The 15260-nt window shown below is 43.4% G+C and overlaps 1 protein-coding gene across 1 annotated transcript in view; it reads right to left on the bottom strand.

The window, feature by feature from the left end:
• Positions 1–12998, bottom strand: part of PRLR (prolactin receptor) — a 163023-nt gene extending 150025 nt beyond the window's left edge. The window contains exon 1 of the mRNA XM_017548276.2: positions 12144–12998. The gene's annotated coding sequence lies outside the window, so the exon portion shown is untranslated. The remainder of the gene's footprint in view (positions 1–12143) is intronic.
• Between the last annotated feature and the right edge of the window lie 2262 nt (positions 12999–15260).

Raw genomic sequence — 15260 nt, 5'->3', positions numbered from 1 at the left:
TTTTTAAAAGTTTAGCTTTTTGTAGGATTCTGAATTAAACTATACATATGGATTTCTTTTTTCTTGGTAGTTTTAAATTTGAAAGTTAACCACAAAAAAATACCTGTCGTGTATCATATAATATTTTAAAATAACAGTTTTTTTTGAAAACTAAAGTTGAATGAACAAATTAATAATTTAATTAGGTAAATTCAACACTTCCAATGCATGTTAATCTCTATTGAAAATTACCCTATGGAAATTAGAGCAAAAAAATGCCTCTTATATAATTAAAATATATAACTAGTTTAAACATACAGCATACAAATCATCACAATGCCTTTATAGCCATTGCTGAAGAATTCATTACTTAAGTTAAAATCTTAATGCATTTCCTTGTATAAACTTCAATTCTGCCAAATCCATTATTATTACTATCGTCAGGAAGAAAGGATGGTCTGTTACTTTCATGCTAGTTACTAAGAAACCAAGTAACTTCAGAGAAGACATTCTGAAGGTAGCAGTGGAAGGTAGAGAGACAGAATGAAATATTGCAGTTCCCAGGCTTGTTTCACTTCTATTAATAAAACTCTGGGCCGGGCGCCGTAGCTCACGCCTATAATCCCAGCACTTTGGGAGGCTGAGGCGGGTGGATCACGAGGTCAAGAGATCGAGACCATCCTGGTCAACAAGGTGAAACCCCGTCTCTACTAAAAATACAAAAATTAGCTGGGCATGATGGTGCGTGCCTGTAGTCCCAGCTACTCGGGAGGCTGAGGCAGGAGAATTGCTTGAACCCAGGAGGCAGAGGTTGCGGTGAGCCGAGATCGTGCCATTGCACTCCAGTCTGGGCAACAACAGCGAAACTCCGTCTCAAAAAAAAAAAATAAATAAATAAAATAAAATAAAACTCTGAAGAGAAGCCATCAATATTTTTAAAGCAAATAATGTGGCAACAAATAAATTAATCTTTCTCTCTCTCTCTCTCTCTCTCTCTCCCTCTCTCTCTCTCTCTCCCTCTCTCTCTCTCTAGTTTCCAAAGTCCAGCCTCAGATGGCTGTAGGGAGCAATTAGAATTTACTTCAGGGCTTGTTGAATAACTTTGATTTCTCCAGTCTTTGATAAGTGGCAGGTGGGTGGGTATAACACAGAAACTATGAGTAGTAGGCAGAAAGGATTTGAGGAGAAGGGGGGCATTTCATCAAGACTCCTCTGGTATTGGCAACTTTTACCAGCCAGCTCCCTAGGTGGGGGTTTATCCTCCCACCTTGGCAGATGGCAGATGGTTTAGATGGGAGGCCTTCCTGGAGGGGGCTGGATCATTCAGCCTCTAGATTATGCCATCTCTCCACCAGTCCCACTCCTGGAAGACCTGCTCAGTTTTAGTGCCTCCTAGTGGTACCCTGGGGTTTTTGCAGGAGAAACAAGTCTACTGAAGGTGACAGCTTCAATTATACAGAAAAGTGGCACAACATAGTGGCTAGGACCTCAGAGCTCTACAGCCAGACTCAGTTCAAAACCTGGCTTTACTACTTACCAGCTGTATGATCTGGGCATATGACTTAACCTCTTTTTTTGCCTCAGTTTCCTCATCTATAAAATAATAATAAGAGTACCCACTTTTTATTATTGAAGGTGGCTGGAAGGGCTAAATTAGTTAAAACAGGAAATTCTTAAAACAAGGCCTTGCATATAGTCAGTGCTCACTAAATGCTTGTGATTATATTAGCATTTATATGAAGAAACTGACCAACCGGAGAAAGCCCCGTGTAAATGTCTGACAGCAGGAAGGCCTTGCTAAACACAGCCACAGTGTCAAAACACTTGGAAAAGAGATAACACTAGCATTGCGAATATGACCTTTCCAGCACTTCTAAAAAGCACAGTAATCAAAAACAACAAAAGCCATCAGAACAGTCTTAGAAGACAGGATGAAATTTTTATGGTTAAGAGGTAAAAGCAGCAAACAGAAGTTTCTCCCCAGGCAGGGATTTGTTTTGTTCTGCTTAAACGGGTTAAAGTTAAAATTCCTGATGTTTTTAAATAGCACTAGGCATTAATCTATTTTGGTTCAAACCAAGTAGTCTAAGCCAGGGTAGGACAGGAGCAGTCATCTTGGACAGGAACAATCATCTCGAACAGGACTAGGTTTTCTAGCACTTTCACTGGCCCCCTCCATCTGAAAGCCATGCTGGCCCTACCTCCAAATTCCATCCCGAGTCCCACACCTCTTCCACCTCACCTGCTGCCATCTTGGCATGATTAACCCTTCCCTCTTGCTTGTACTTCCGATCAGCCTGCTACAACACTCTGCTTTCAGTCTTCAAGCCATTCTTCACACAAAAGCCTGGAAGAGCTTTAAAAGGGAACGCCAACCATGTTCCTTCCCTGCTGAAAACTTCCCAATGAGTTAGAATGTTAAATTCTCAAAGCACTTGACAGCCTGACTCCACCCCATGACCTCGGGCCCTTCTTGCTATTTTCCCGCCTGTCTCTCATTGCTTCTTACCTCAGGCCTAGCCACAATGGCCTCTCTTCCTTTTCCTGAACAAGTCGGGTCTTTTCCAGTCTTAGGACTTCTGCTGTTCTTTCTGCCTGAAGCCTTCTTTCTGCCAGCTCTGGGCATGCTTTTTATCAGTGTGCTAGCTCAAAGGCCACCTCCTCAGACAGGGCAACCCGTACGAGCTATTGAAAGCGGCCCTCAGCTAACTCGATGCCCTTCACCTCATTGCGTTTTTTTCATAGTAATGACTTATTTATTGGGTTTTATTTATTTATTTTTTTAGTGTGGATATCTGTTTCCTCTTACTGGAATGTAAATTACATTAGAGTAGGAACTGCATCCTTGTAACTCCAGCTCCTACAATGGGTCCTTGGAACAAAGCAGAACCTCCATAAGCATTAGTTGAGTGAATAAAGAAATCCTGATGCCCACGACACTTGACTAACAGGAGGCCTCTTTCCATCCTTCTCCCCTGCAATCTTTTTTTCTTATTTTCTCCTAATCCTTCAATCTCAGCACCCCAGAAAACTAAAAATGCTACATCATCTTCTGTCCCCCAACCTCTTCCATTAAATCTAATACAAAAATCTGGTTTATTTTTGTTCTTAATACAATCTTTTGAGAAGGATTGATGTCTCAGACTTAACTGGACCCTGGATAATTGATTCCAGAATCATTCTTGAAATCACAGGTTCTTCCACATTTAGGATGACTTGGAATTGGCTTTTTCCAAATCCAAATCCACGAGTACCCCAGCCTACTCTGACACTAAGCAGCTTCTACAACCAAAATGATTTCCAGGGTCGGAGAGAGTGTTACACAGCTGAGTTAGTTCTTGACCAATTTACCTTGGTAAAGCCTACCCAACGACAGTCCCTGGAGCTACTGCTGTAATTATACTTTTTATTAAGGGTGTGAACACGAATGGAGTTAATTGGCATTGAAATGGCTGAGACAAGAAAGCAAGTATTGGTTAACTAAAGATCAACATAGCAATTGGGAAACCTAATATATAGGTGGCAGGAAAGCTTAACCTTTATCTTTCTATCTCATAATTAATTAGCAAGCTTCTGGCAATCTGATTTCTAAATTGCACACAGAGAATTTTAGTAAGAGGCTACTGAGTGTGAGGTCTCTCTACAGAAGTAGCAAACTTAAATTATGCTCAAAATCATGTTTTTCAAAGAACAGAATGATGAAATTGCTACTCAACAAAAATAGAGTTCGATAGTTTTCTGGGTCATGAGACTCTAAAACAAGGCAAAAGAAGAAATATAAATGAGTAATTAAGATTTGGATCATAGCTGACATGTAGTAGCTCTTAGCCCTGGATGCATATTATAAACCTGGAGAACCGTAAATAAATACGAATGTCCAGGCCCCTTCCCAGAATCTTGATTCAGTGGGTCTATGAGTTGTTTTTAAAGCTCCCTAGGTGCTTCTCCTGTACAATCAGTGTGGAGAAACAGAGTTTAAGAGGCTTGCTTTTTGCTATTGCTAAAGCTTTTGGAAACTGTTTTAAATCAATAATGGATTTGGAAACAGAGAAAAGAAAACCCAACCATTTGGGAATGGTACAAATTGACCTATCTTCTTGTCTAAAGAGTCAGTAGTGCCAAGACTCTGGCTTTTTCCCCACACTGTCCTTCAGAAGAACCCCCACCCCCACTCCCAGTCTCACCATTGGCAGTGAACCCAGAAGCTCCCAACATGTATAGAGGATTCTTTAAAATGCAGCTGTTGGCCGGGTGCACTGGCTCATACCTATAATCTCAGCACTTTGGGAGGCTGAGGCGGGTGGATCACAACGTCAAGAGATCAAGACCATCCTGGCCAACATGGTGAAACCCCATCTCTACGAAAAATACAAAAATTAGCTGGGTGTGGTGGTGCGTGCCTGTAGTCCCAACTACTCTAGAGGCTGAGGCAGAAGAATCACTTGACAGGAAGCGGAGGTTGCAGTGAGCCGAGATCATGCCACTGCACTCCAGCCTGGCAACAGAGTAAGACTTCGGCTCATAAAAAAAAAAAAAAAAATTGCAGCTGTTAAAATGTTAAAAATGTGGGCTGTCTCCTCTTTTTTCAGGGTTGTAGCAAAAAGCTGATATCCTTTCAGTGAACAAGAGCTTCAGAGAAGAACAGCCAGAAAGTGTGGAGCTAGGAGCCACAGGAATGGCAACCAGTGTCTTCACTTCCCAGAGTTTAGAGTGTGAATAAACTGTAAACATGCAAGGCCAAACTTCACTAGACTGAGAGCTTGCAGCCATCAGGGATGGGGCTCTGGGGACTGCTGTGGCTGCCTATGGGTCATTGACATGCAGATAATCACAGTGTTGGCAGCTTAGTTAGGTAAATCAGTCACCTTCATCTACTGATCTGTGACACTAATTCATTCATGTAGGAAATAACATTCTAACACCAACAGAGGAGTGGGTAGACTCACTTTGGGAGTCTAATAAGATATGAGGAATTCAGTGGCTGGAAATTCTAATTTCACCTCTCTGAGAATTCTCATTTTACCTCTATCACCAGCTAGTCTCCTGGCCCAAGGCAAGGAATTAAACTCCATTTCTCAATTTGTGAAGTTGGAGAGGTGAGGGAAGATTGCAGATGCTTATAAAATAGCTAATGTGGGCACTAATAGGCATGGTAATAAAGCCCTTGGCAATGATTACAAAAAGCCTGGTGGAAACAAGCACCTGTGAGATACCCATTGTGCCCCACTTAGCTAGGACTCACTATAGGGCACCCCCAAAGTACACAGAGGACAAGAGTAGGCAGCTGGTTACAAAGGCTTTCAGCCACCTCATCCACGTGGATAGAATCACCACGAGGAATTACCTGTGAGTTTAAAAGACTACATACAAATGTACGTATATGTACAATTTCCACAAAGTGAAGGCCACACTCTTGGTTGCCCATTTAATCTCCTTTAAAATATTACTCCTTTCATTTTATTTCCCATGATTATGATATAAAAATCTTGGTTTTTGCTCAGTGATTCTCGACTCTGGCTTCACATTAAAATATTCTGGGAAATTAAGACAGAAACAAAAACAAAATCAAACAAAAACACCTGAGACCAGGCCCCAGTCTTCAACTGATTAAATGGAAGTTCTGGAGTGGGGCTGAGGCATCCATAATCTTTAAATGCTTCCCAGGTGACTCTGATGCAAAGCTCAGATCTGGAGCTACTGGATTAAGCCAACTGCTCTTTTCCATATCACGTACCACCCAACCCATGTACATTTCCACTGCCACACCACTGTGCATTTTTTTTTTCTTCTTTGAGGTGGCTGTCTCCTTCTCTCCATGTGTCTTTAGGCTTACAGCCCTCAATGCCCATCTGCTACCTGGTCTTTCTTAATGTACTTTAAAGCTTATTGGCATGCTGGCCTCTGGAATTGCAAAACTTTGTTTGCATTATTCATGTAAACACTTAGTACATGTTCTTTTCATGCTACTGGTCTTTTATCCTTCTGTCCATCTTCCCAGCTAGGAACTATCCTCCACCACATCAAGAACCATGTTTTATTCTTCTATTTTTCCCATGAGTTTAGCATAGATTTCTTGGCTTAAACAATGCTGAAAAATATGTGTTGCTATTGATGTAGAAATGTTACCAGGGCAGCCCTAGAGAAATAGCTGGGAAAGCTCATTATTTTCTTAAATTGTTATCTTCCCTAGTTTCTTTATCTATAGATACTCTTGCTTAAAGAACCCCAGATGGCCTGGGATGTTGCAGGAGCTTGGTGATCCTTTGCCAAATACAGAGGCCTGCAAGAAACCGGTGCAAACCAGAACTGGCCACCCCTTGTTCTGTTGACGTCATTAACTTAGCATTACAATGCTGGGCTCCCCACCGCTGGAAGAAAACTGCCACCATTTTCTCTCCATAGGACGCAGGGAGAAGCATGTTTATCTGTGTCTGTGCCTCTGGACTTTTCCCTGCACGTGTTTACACAGCTCCCTGCCCCACATCTAACTCCTCACAATCCCGTGGCTTCCAACTTTAGAAAATGTAGGTGATTTTCTAGAGCAAGATGTCTCCCATTTTCATTTATGGCCAGGGAATAAAACCAGCTTTCCCTTTTGCAATTGGGTGTTCTCTCTCTGGGACGGATACAGATTAGGGAAAGAACTCGGTTTACCAGTGACAGATGCACTAAGATTCATTCTTGTCAGCTTCTTTACTGCCATTTCCCCCAGATTTGGATTCCAAGAGAATCTTACATAATGGTTTGCTCCAGCTACATAAAGGCAATTCCTCCCTCCAGGCACATGTCTAGAGAAGCCATTTGTAATCAGGTTATCAGTCATAACCATGGCCAGTTTGTACAGCACATTTCACCATGAGCATTTTTTGTGGCATTATCTCATCAACACTAAACTTACTACAGGTAGTAAAGGAGAAAGTTGGGGGAAAGAAGGGAGAGAGAGGGTTACATGCAAACCAGTGGAGTAGACAAAAGTAGAATCCAGGTCTTTGCTCTCACAAGTCGGAGGCTTTCTCCAACAATACCAGAATCTGACTGCTCTTTTTTTTTTTTGAAATAGATGAAATTACAGGAACAAATTAAATTATATCTTTACTTCATTGACATACTTGAAGGCCACTTTAGCTAGTGGACAAAAGAAACCAAAATTGGTCTTTTGTGATGCCCCTGGAGTAGCCCTTCCGGAAACTGGGACTACCTTTTGTCCATGCTGTTTTAAACAAGAGGACAGGGAGAAACATTTATCACTGCATGAGATGACTTATTTAATGAACTTTGCACGAAACATGAAAGTCTCCTCATCTGATTTTACAAAGTACCCAAAACGACGAAGACAATGTATTAGGAAGTGATTTAAAGGTAAAACTTTAAATCCAGATATAAAATGAGCCTTTGGTTATCAGATGTTTGAAAGCCTCTTGAGATTTTCCTTAGTGAGAGGATTGGTGTTGGTGATGAATATAATCACTGAGTCGATTTTATCAGATCCCAAAGTGATGTGGTGTGGTGGACTTCAAATGATCACCTGCATACCAGCAGCATGAGGGTGGGGAAGAAGGAAGAGGGACCTCTTTTCTCTAGTTCTTCACCAAATAACTGAATATAGGGGCAGATGAGAAGGAGCCTGACACAAGAATAGAGGAAGAAGTTATGTTTGGAAGAAGGGGGCAAAAGTTCCTATCATGTATTTGCCAACTTATTAGTCTGGACCAGTGCTATTCAATGGAAATGTGAGACACATATGTGATTTAAACATTTCTATCAAGCCACATTAAAACATATTAACAGGAAAAAGGTAAAATTAATTTTTATGTCTTTTATTTAAACCAGTGTATCTAAAATATTATCATTTCAACATACAATCAATATAAAAATTGAGACGGTTTACTGTTTTGGAGGAATACTAGGTCTTTAAAATCTGGGGTATATTTTACATTTACAATACATGTCCACATGGAATAGTCACATTTCAAGGGCTAAACGGGCACATGTGGCTAGTGGCTACTGTATTGGACAGTTCAGGTGTAGGTGCACTTACTGAAATGTGGGACATCAGAGAGAAATCATTGTCAGCATTTAACTACTTAATATACTTTTGATATTCTCCTTCTACTGGCTCCCTCACTTTCTCCAAAAGACATTATCTCAAAGGCCACATGCTGTGTTAGCAAATAGTTGTGGGCTTTGGAGTGAAATAGACTAAGGGTTTCAAATACTAGCCATGCAACCTTGGACTGGCTCCTTAACCTTGAAGAGTCTTGGTTTCTTCAACTGTAAAATAAAAACAAAAATAGCGAACTCACCAGATTATTGGGAAGATAAATATAGAGTATGCAGCACAGCCTAGAATAGCAGAATAGGCATTTAAACAATAATTCCCCCGATATACAACTCAACTTCAAAAGGGCCCATCTTCAGACTTAAAGCTCTACTGCTTGGTTTACTTCAATTTAAGAACTTTCCCTTGAGAGCTCTGCTAAGGCGGCCCTTTCCTTAGACTTTCCCAGGGCTGGCTCCCCTTTTGAAAATGCGGGCTTAAGTTCAAGGGTAACCTTGGTAGTGCAGTCTTCTCTGACTGCCCTGTTGAAAGTCGCTCCCATGCTCTGTCACTCTCTAGCCTTCAACTTCTAAATTTTCTTCATAGCATTTCAGTATCTGAAATGATTTTATTTATGTATTTTTTCACCCAGCTGTTTTCTGTCACTCTCTCTGGCAAGAAGCTCCACAAGAACTGGGATCCTATGTGCCTCATTTCTCACTGTGCCATTAAGTACCCAGCACAAAACAGAGCTGGGCAAATGTTTGTTGAATAAATGAATGAAAACATGCTCAGCACAGGGAGGTAAAGGTAAGTAGTGTTCTGATTCTAAAGGTGGTAGACAATGAACATTCCAGAGCTCTGTTTAAATTAAAAGGATTACCAAGGAAGTCAGTGGCAGAGGGCCAGCCTCACCTGCTAACATTAGGTATTGCCAATCTTGCGTGTTATGGCTGGACTTGGGAAGGGCCAGGAATATTATTCTCTCATAGGTGACCTTGTTGTGGCTACCTGTTAATATGTATCACTAGCCAAGTATATGTTCACACCACTTAAAAGCACCCACTTTTAGTGGTTATAGATTTAGCTATTCCTGCCTTTTAGAAGAATCTTAATGCAGTTGGCATGATGCAAATTTCTGATACCGGGGAGCTTGGGAGCACTGGGTAGTGGAAAAAGAGTGGGTGCCAAAGTCAGACAGACCTGGGCTTGGATCCTGGTTCTGCTTCTGAGCTAGTCAGATGCGGGGAGAGGGGGCCGTATATACATTTCTACATCTCAGCTTCCTTACTGGAAAAGCTTTAAATGATTAACTCGTACCCTTCAATCTTGCTATGAGAATTAATTGAGGCAATGTGTGAAAGTGCTTAGTACATCTTAAAGACTTAATAAATAGTAGGCATCAATATTGTTGTCTTTGCATGCAGGAATACCTCACCAAAGTACACTGAGATCTTTGACTACTTTGTGGATATCCAATTTCCTTTTAAGGTTCCGATGTTTCCTTCTTTCATTGCTACGTCATCTGACCACTTGCAACAGAAGCACCAGGACCCCATGGAAAGAGAGTATATGCTGAGTTGGCTAAATGTGCACCAAGCTGTGAAAGATGGCAATGGAGACACTTCTCTTTACAGTTTCTGAAGGTGGACATCACCACAAGACTTCTTTCCATGCCTGGCTGTTTTTAGCAACAGACACAGCTTTAGCTGTTTTGTATTCAAGGTTATGGGTCAAAAGAGAACAGATAGGTCAAGTATCCGTGCCGGTCTGGACATATTTTACTACTTGACAGCAATACACAGTGCTCTGCCTGACACTGCACAACTGGAACAGCCAATCTGACTCTGTATTCTGAGCCCACCATTCCTCTTTGAGCATAACTAGACCAGAACTAATTTTACTCATTCTCCTACCAATGTAAGCCCCATAGGAGAGAGAGAGTAAGCCGTTCTAAAAAGCATGAGACAATTGAACACTTACTTATGGGGCCACATTTATATTAATAATAACAATTTGTTGTTGACTATGGGCTAGGCATGATACATAGTATTTCCATCCTCCCAACAACCATTAAAAAAAGCAGCATTATTTTCATTGTGCTGATAGGAAAAGTGAAGCTCAGGGAAACTCAGTGACTTGCTTAGGGTGGGAGTCGAGATCTGAAGCCCAGGCTCAGTCTGCTGGGCTCCAAAGCCCTGGGTATTTTCTGATTGTACCTTGCTGGCACTACTAGTGGAACACCTAGGTCCCCAGAGATCTGAGTCCTCAGTCCCCTAAAGGCAAAGTACAGAGGTCCAAAAGAATACTGCCTACTCATACTATGCCTCAGGGAGCAAAGAGTGCTTCTCTTTCAAACAAAGCCTTGGCTCCCTGACATCCAGCTAGGTGACCTGAAGAGCATGCTGATTCAGCCAGTGATCCCCTTTAAATGGCTCTCCAATGTTGGTGGGACTGAAAATTCTAGGGGTAAGGACTGTCACCTTAGGAGAGTCATTAAAAAGAGTTGTGAGGAGGGGGTCCCCTGGAGGCAGAGGCTGGTAGAACCCTGGAGATAGCATGTGGGGAGCTCACCCATGAGAGGATAGCTGTCTCCTTCAGCAGCATGGCTGACTCCAGACCCCCAAGAAGGCTGTGGATTACTTCCAAAGTCAGCCCAACTGCCAGTAAGGTGTCAGCTGGGTGGTCTTGATGCAGGAGGAGGAACAAGGGATTGCTAGCTGAGATTCAGGCATGGCTTTCAGGGAGTATCCACAAACCGTCAGGGAGGGCATGTAAAATTTTATGTACATGTCATACATGCATTCTCCCCCTGGGGAGAGGGTTCACAGCTAATTCTTGATAGGATCTATCACCTCCAATTTTTAAGAACCACTGAAATTAAAAATTCCACCTGCTCTTCTCTTGTGCTATTCAGCATTTCTACCTCATTAAACTTTTATATATGTACGTGTGTATATATATATATATATATATATATATATATATACATACAATTAATTTCCTAAACTTTGCAGAAAAAATCAAAGCCCAGAGAGGGTAAGTATCTTGCCCAAGTTTGCACAGCCAATGGTCAGGATTGAGATTAGCAGCACTTCCTTGGTCAAGAAGCATGACTTCAGGTGGGAAATCTTTGCCAGTCAACTTGACAAATGAAGACAAAGTGATCCCTCCAGATTAGCAATAATGATTTACAACCATTTTCAAGTCCGATCATAGAAAAACCCCCGTGTTGCTTGTTCTTAGGGCAGTGTGGGTTGCTTCCCCAAGATACAGGTAGAGGTCACTAAAAGGATAGTTTTCTACTCAAAGAGTCGGGAACTCCAGCCCTCGCCTTTCCCTCCCTCAGCACTCGGGCCGGCCCTCCAGTTACCTGAGTTTGCCTGACTTTCCCCACTCTCCTCTTCCCTTCCCTCCTCCCTCCTCCAGCCTGTTCTCCTACCAGCTTCCTCGCAGGCTGCAATTCCTCGGCCTAGGTCCGTCTGCCTCCGTCCGGCGCCGGCTTGCAGCCCGGAGGCTGCTCACCTGCCCCTACCCCCGCTGACTTTTGCGAGGAGCAACCACCTTTTGGATCAGCAACGCTAACCCTGAACTTTCCCCGCCGGATGCCCGCGAGGCTGCTGCGGCGGCGGCCGCTGGTGGATGAGTCCCGAGTTCGGCTGTCATCACAGCACCTGTCTGCGCTCCTTCCCCCTCCCCGCTCTTTTTTTCTTTTCTTTATATTTTGACGCAAATAATTTACATTCTCAGACTCCCACAATCAACTCCGAAACTCATGCTCAAGGATGCAGGTGAAGATGCCTTTGACAAAGACGAATACGAGTCGCGCGCGGTTTGTAAAAGCTGGGTAAGGGGCAGTGGTACCTGAGAGTATTTTTTAGCTCCTCTGGGAAGGGACCGCCAGGCGGGCCGCGGTCGGATCCCGGGCTTCCCTGCCGGCTGTCGGCTCTGGCCCCTGGCCAGGTTCTCTCCAGCAGCCTGGGCCCGCGGCCACCGCACTCCCCTTCCCCACGCGGGTCTCGAACCTGCAGCCCGGACACTGCACCCTCCCCCTCCCCCCCCCACCCCCCGCGCCGCCCTTGCCGCGCGCCGTCGAAGGCGGCCTCGGCTCGCCGTGGGTACTCACTTTTGCCTGGGAGCAAAGTCTGCAAAATCAGCCGGTGAGCACTTCCCGCACGAGGACGTGGAGCTCCATTGTGTGGAAAGCTGTTTGGCGAACGGTCGGTAAAATCCAGAAAGAGGGAGAAGGAGCGAGTAAGGCAGGAAGCCCAGCCCGGAAGACTGGTGTCTGGGGATTTCAGCCTCCGCTCCACTGTCCCCAGCCCGGTGGCTCTGTGAGAAGAAGCTCAACTCGGTGCACTTGTTCACTCTTTCTTCATGAGAGGAGGAGTCAGTGTTGCAACATTTATGTTCCTTGCTGGAGGCAAAACAGTGATTTTCTTCAGCATGCAAAACGTCTAGAGCCTGCCAGTTTTACAAGACGACGGAGGTAGTTGGGGGAGCCCAAATCCCGTGAAGATGAGAAGAAACAACTGATCCACCCCCAGATCGGCTTTGCATGATTAGGGCCACACATCTTTCATTGAGACTCTACCAGAAAATAGACAGACAGAACAATAATAAAAATGACTTAGTGAGTGGAATGACCTCAAAGACGATATTTTCCCAGGCAGCCCAGATGTGGAGTGTATCCGTGTCAAATTTCTTTCCTTATTTCTGCATAACATTGAACAGCAGCTTGACAATATTTGAGAGGTTATCCAAGGATTTGAATTGCACCTTGCCTGAGGAGTCAGAAAGGAGCAAAAGGAGATAGTGACCCAGGAACGTTTTGCTGTCTTTCTTTTTCTTTTTTTAATACCCAAAGCTCAAACTTCCAGGGTGCTGTGTTTATTCTCCGCCATATGAATATAATACATAAACATTGGTGGTGCCTAAATAGCCCCACTTCCGTTGTTTTCCACAAATAAAGAATTTATCTTTTCTAATGGAGCTGCATGCTGTTCTGACTTATCTTTTTCTTGAAATCACACACAACTGACTTTTCTCTTGCAAAAACAAAAAAACAAAAACCTCACATTTAGCAGTACTGAAACAAATAGTAGCAGCTGCCTGAATCAAATAGTTATTCCTGAATGTGTGTGTTGTTGGTGTCATTTGATGCCCTAATAATTAATGCATCCAATTGTTATGTAACCCAGAGGGCCACCAATGAAACATTTTAAACACAGGTTATTGAAGTTTTTTGTTTTTGAGACCGAGTCTCGCTCTGTTGCCCAGGCTGGAGCGCAGTGGTGTGATGTCAGCTCACTGCAAACTCCGCCTTCCAGGTTCAAGCGATTCTCCCACCTCAGCCTCCGGAGTAGCTGGAATTATAGGGATGTGCCACCACACCTGGATAATTGTTGTATTTTTAGTAGAGACGGAGTTTCACAGTGTTAGCCAGATGGTCTTGATCTCCTGACCTGGTGATGAGCCTGCCTTGGCCTCCCAAAATGCTTGGATTACAGGTGTGAGCCACCACACCCAGCCGTTTTTTTTTTTTTTTTTAGTAAATTGAAACAGGAGGCTTTCCCTTTGATTTGACTGCCACTCTGGAATAACCGGCAAGTCACAGTTAGCAGTGGGCATTTGCCAAACCACAGGAAGGCATTAAAAATCCCACGATGCTTTGGTGATCATTTTGGATTGGAAGCCCAGAAACACCTGAATAGGCATAATAGCCTAATGCTTCCTGAACAATAACATGTTCTTGTACAATTAAACCATAGGCGCCACCTGGTTCTGCTAGCTCATGGGAGAAGCATCTTTCATGTGCAGCCTGCACATGCTTCCTATGATGATTAGGGTATATTTACTTTCACTCATGGGTGTCCATGAAAAAATGCAAGTTCTATTTATTTTCAGAACCACTGGGCAACATGAGAGCCTCAGTGGCAGAATGTTTCTATGTGACATTTGCAAAGCAAAGGGTCACTCACTTCTGTAATAGCAAAGGTTTACTCTGTTCTAATCAGACTATTTTAACAGTTAGTGAAATAGAAAATCACTCTAGGTAACTCCAGACTGTCAGCTCCAAAGACAGGGACTTGGCTTTTCCTCCTTGTGGTTTCCACTCGCCTGGTCTGTACTCCTGGCTTACAGATTGGTCGTCAATTGAGTAATCCATACCTCGCTAATAAGAAGGGCAGGGCTGGCTCTCTGCTCTGTTGTGCAGCACACGGGCATGGTCCCAAAGCCACCAGTACTCATGGTCAGTGAGTTAGCTTGCTGCAGCTTTCCTGAGATGATGAAGTCCGCAGTGAGCCTCTACTTTTTCCCTTTCTGCCCCACAGTGGTTCTGTTATTACCTCCTCTCTATGCATTGATATACTCCAGGCTTTTTACTGATGTCCTCGTCTAATTCATTTCTGTGTCTCTGCCTCGGCAGACATGTTTGTCCTTTTTTCCAAGCTGACTCCCCCAGCTGAGCCCTGGATTCCATATTCGTTCACTTCCTCCAAGACCTTCCGTCTCAGACTGATGCAGCAGCACAAGCTTGGGTCCTTGCTTTTCTTGATTTCTCACTGTAAACTGAACATAGCAACATATGTCTCAAAAATCCAGTCAAAGAAATAATAATGGTGATAGCCTATGTAAAATGCCTGCCATGTAACAAAGTCTAGAAACATTAAGTTCCTTTTTTTCCTTCTCCTTTTCTCTACCTTTCTTGCGTATTTAATCTTTTCTGCCCCACAGGCTTCTTTATCTCAATCTACAATTTCTTCGAGTCTTCCCTGACTCTTTTGATGGCTTTACAATTTAATTCACTTATTTCTTTACCTGTCAAACTTAGTGGAAGAATGACTCACACATACCAGCTTTCCTGACTTATTACCGTCTCAGTGCCTTAACTCACTGGTTCTTAACATTGGCTGCAAACAAGAATCACCTGAGTGTTTAAAATGTACTGTGTCTGGGCCAGGCGTGGTGGCTCACGCCTGTAATCCCAGCACTTTGAGAGGTCGAGGCTGGCGGATCATGAGGTCGGGAGATCGAGACCATCCTGGCCAACATGGTGAAACCCTGTCTCTACTAAAATACAAAAAAATTAGCCAGACTTGGTGGTGGGTGCCTGTAGTCTCAGCTACTCAGGAGGCTGAGGCAGGGGAATCGCTTAAACTTGGGAGGCAGAGGTTGCAGTGACCCAAGATTGCATGACTGCACTCCAGCCTGGTGACAGAGCAAGACTCAGTCTCAAAAA

The sequence above is a fragment of the Cebus imitator genome, unplaced genomic scaffold (assembly GCF_001604975.1).
Source record: "Cebus imitator isolate Cc_AM_T3 unplaced genomic scaffold, Cebus_imitator-1.0 Scaffold205, whole genome shotgun sequence".
In the NCBI taxonomy this organism is placed as follows: Eukaryota; Metazoa; Chordata; class Mammalia; order Primates; family Cebidae; genus Cebus; species Cebus imitator.
The sequence above is the reverse complement of the archived record's forward strand: the minus strand, read 5'-3'. Positions and strand labels throughout refer to the sequence as shown.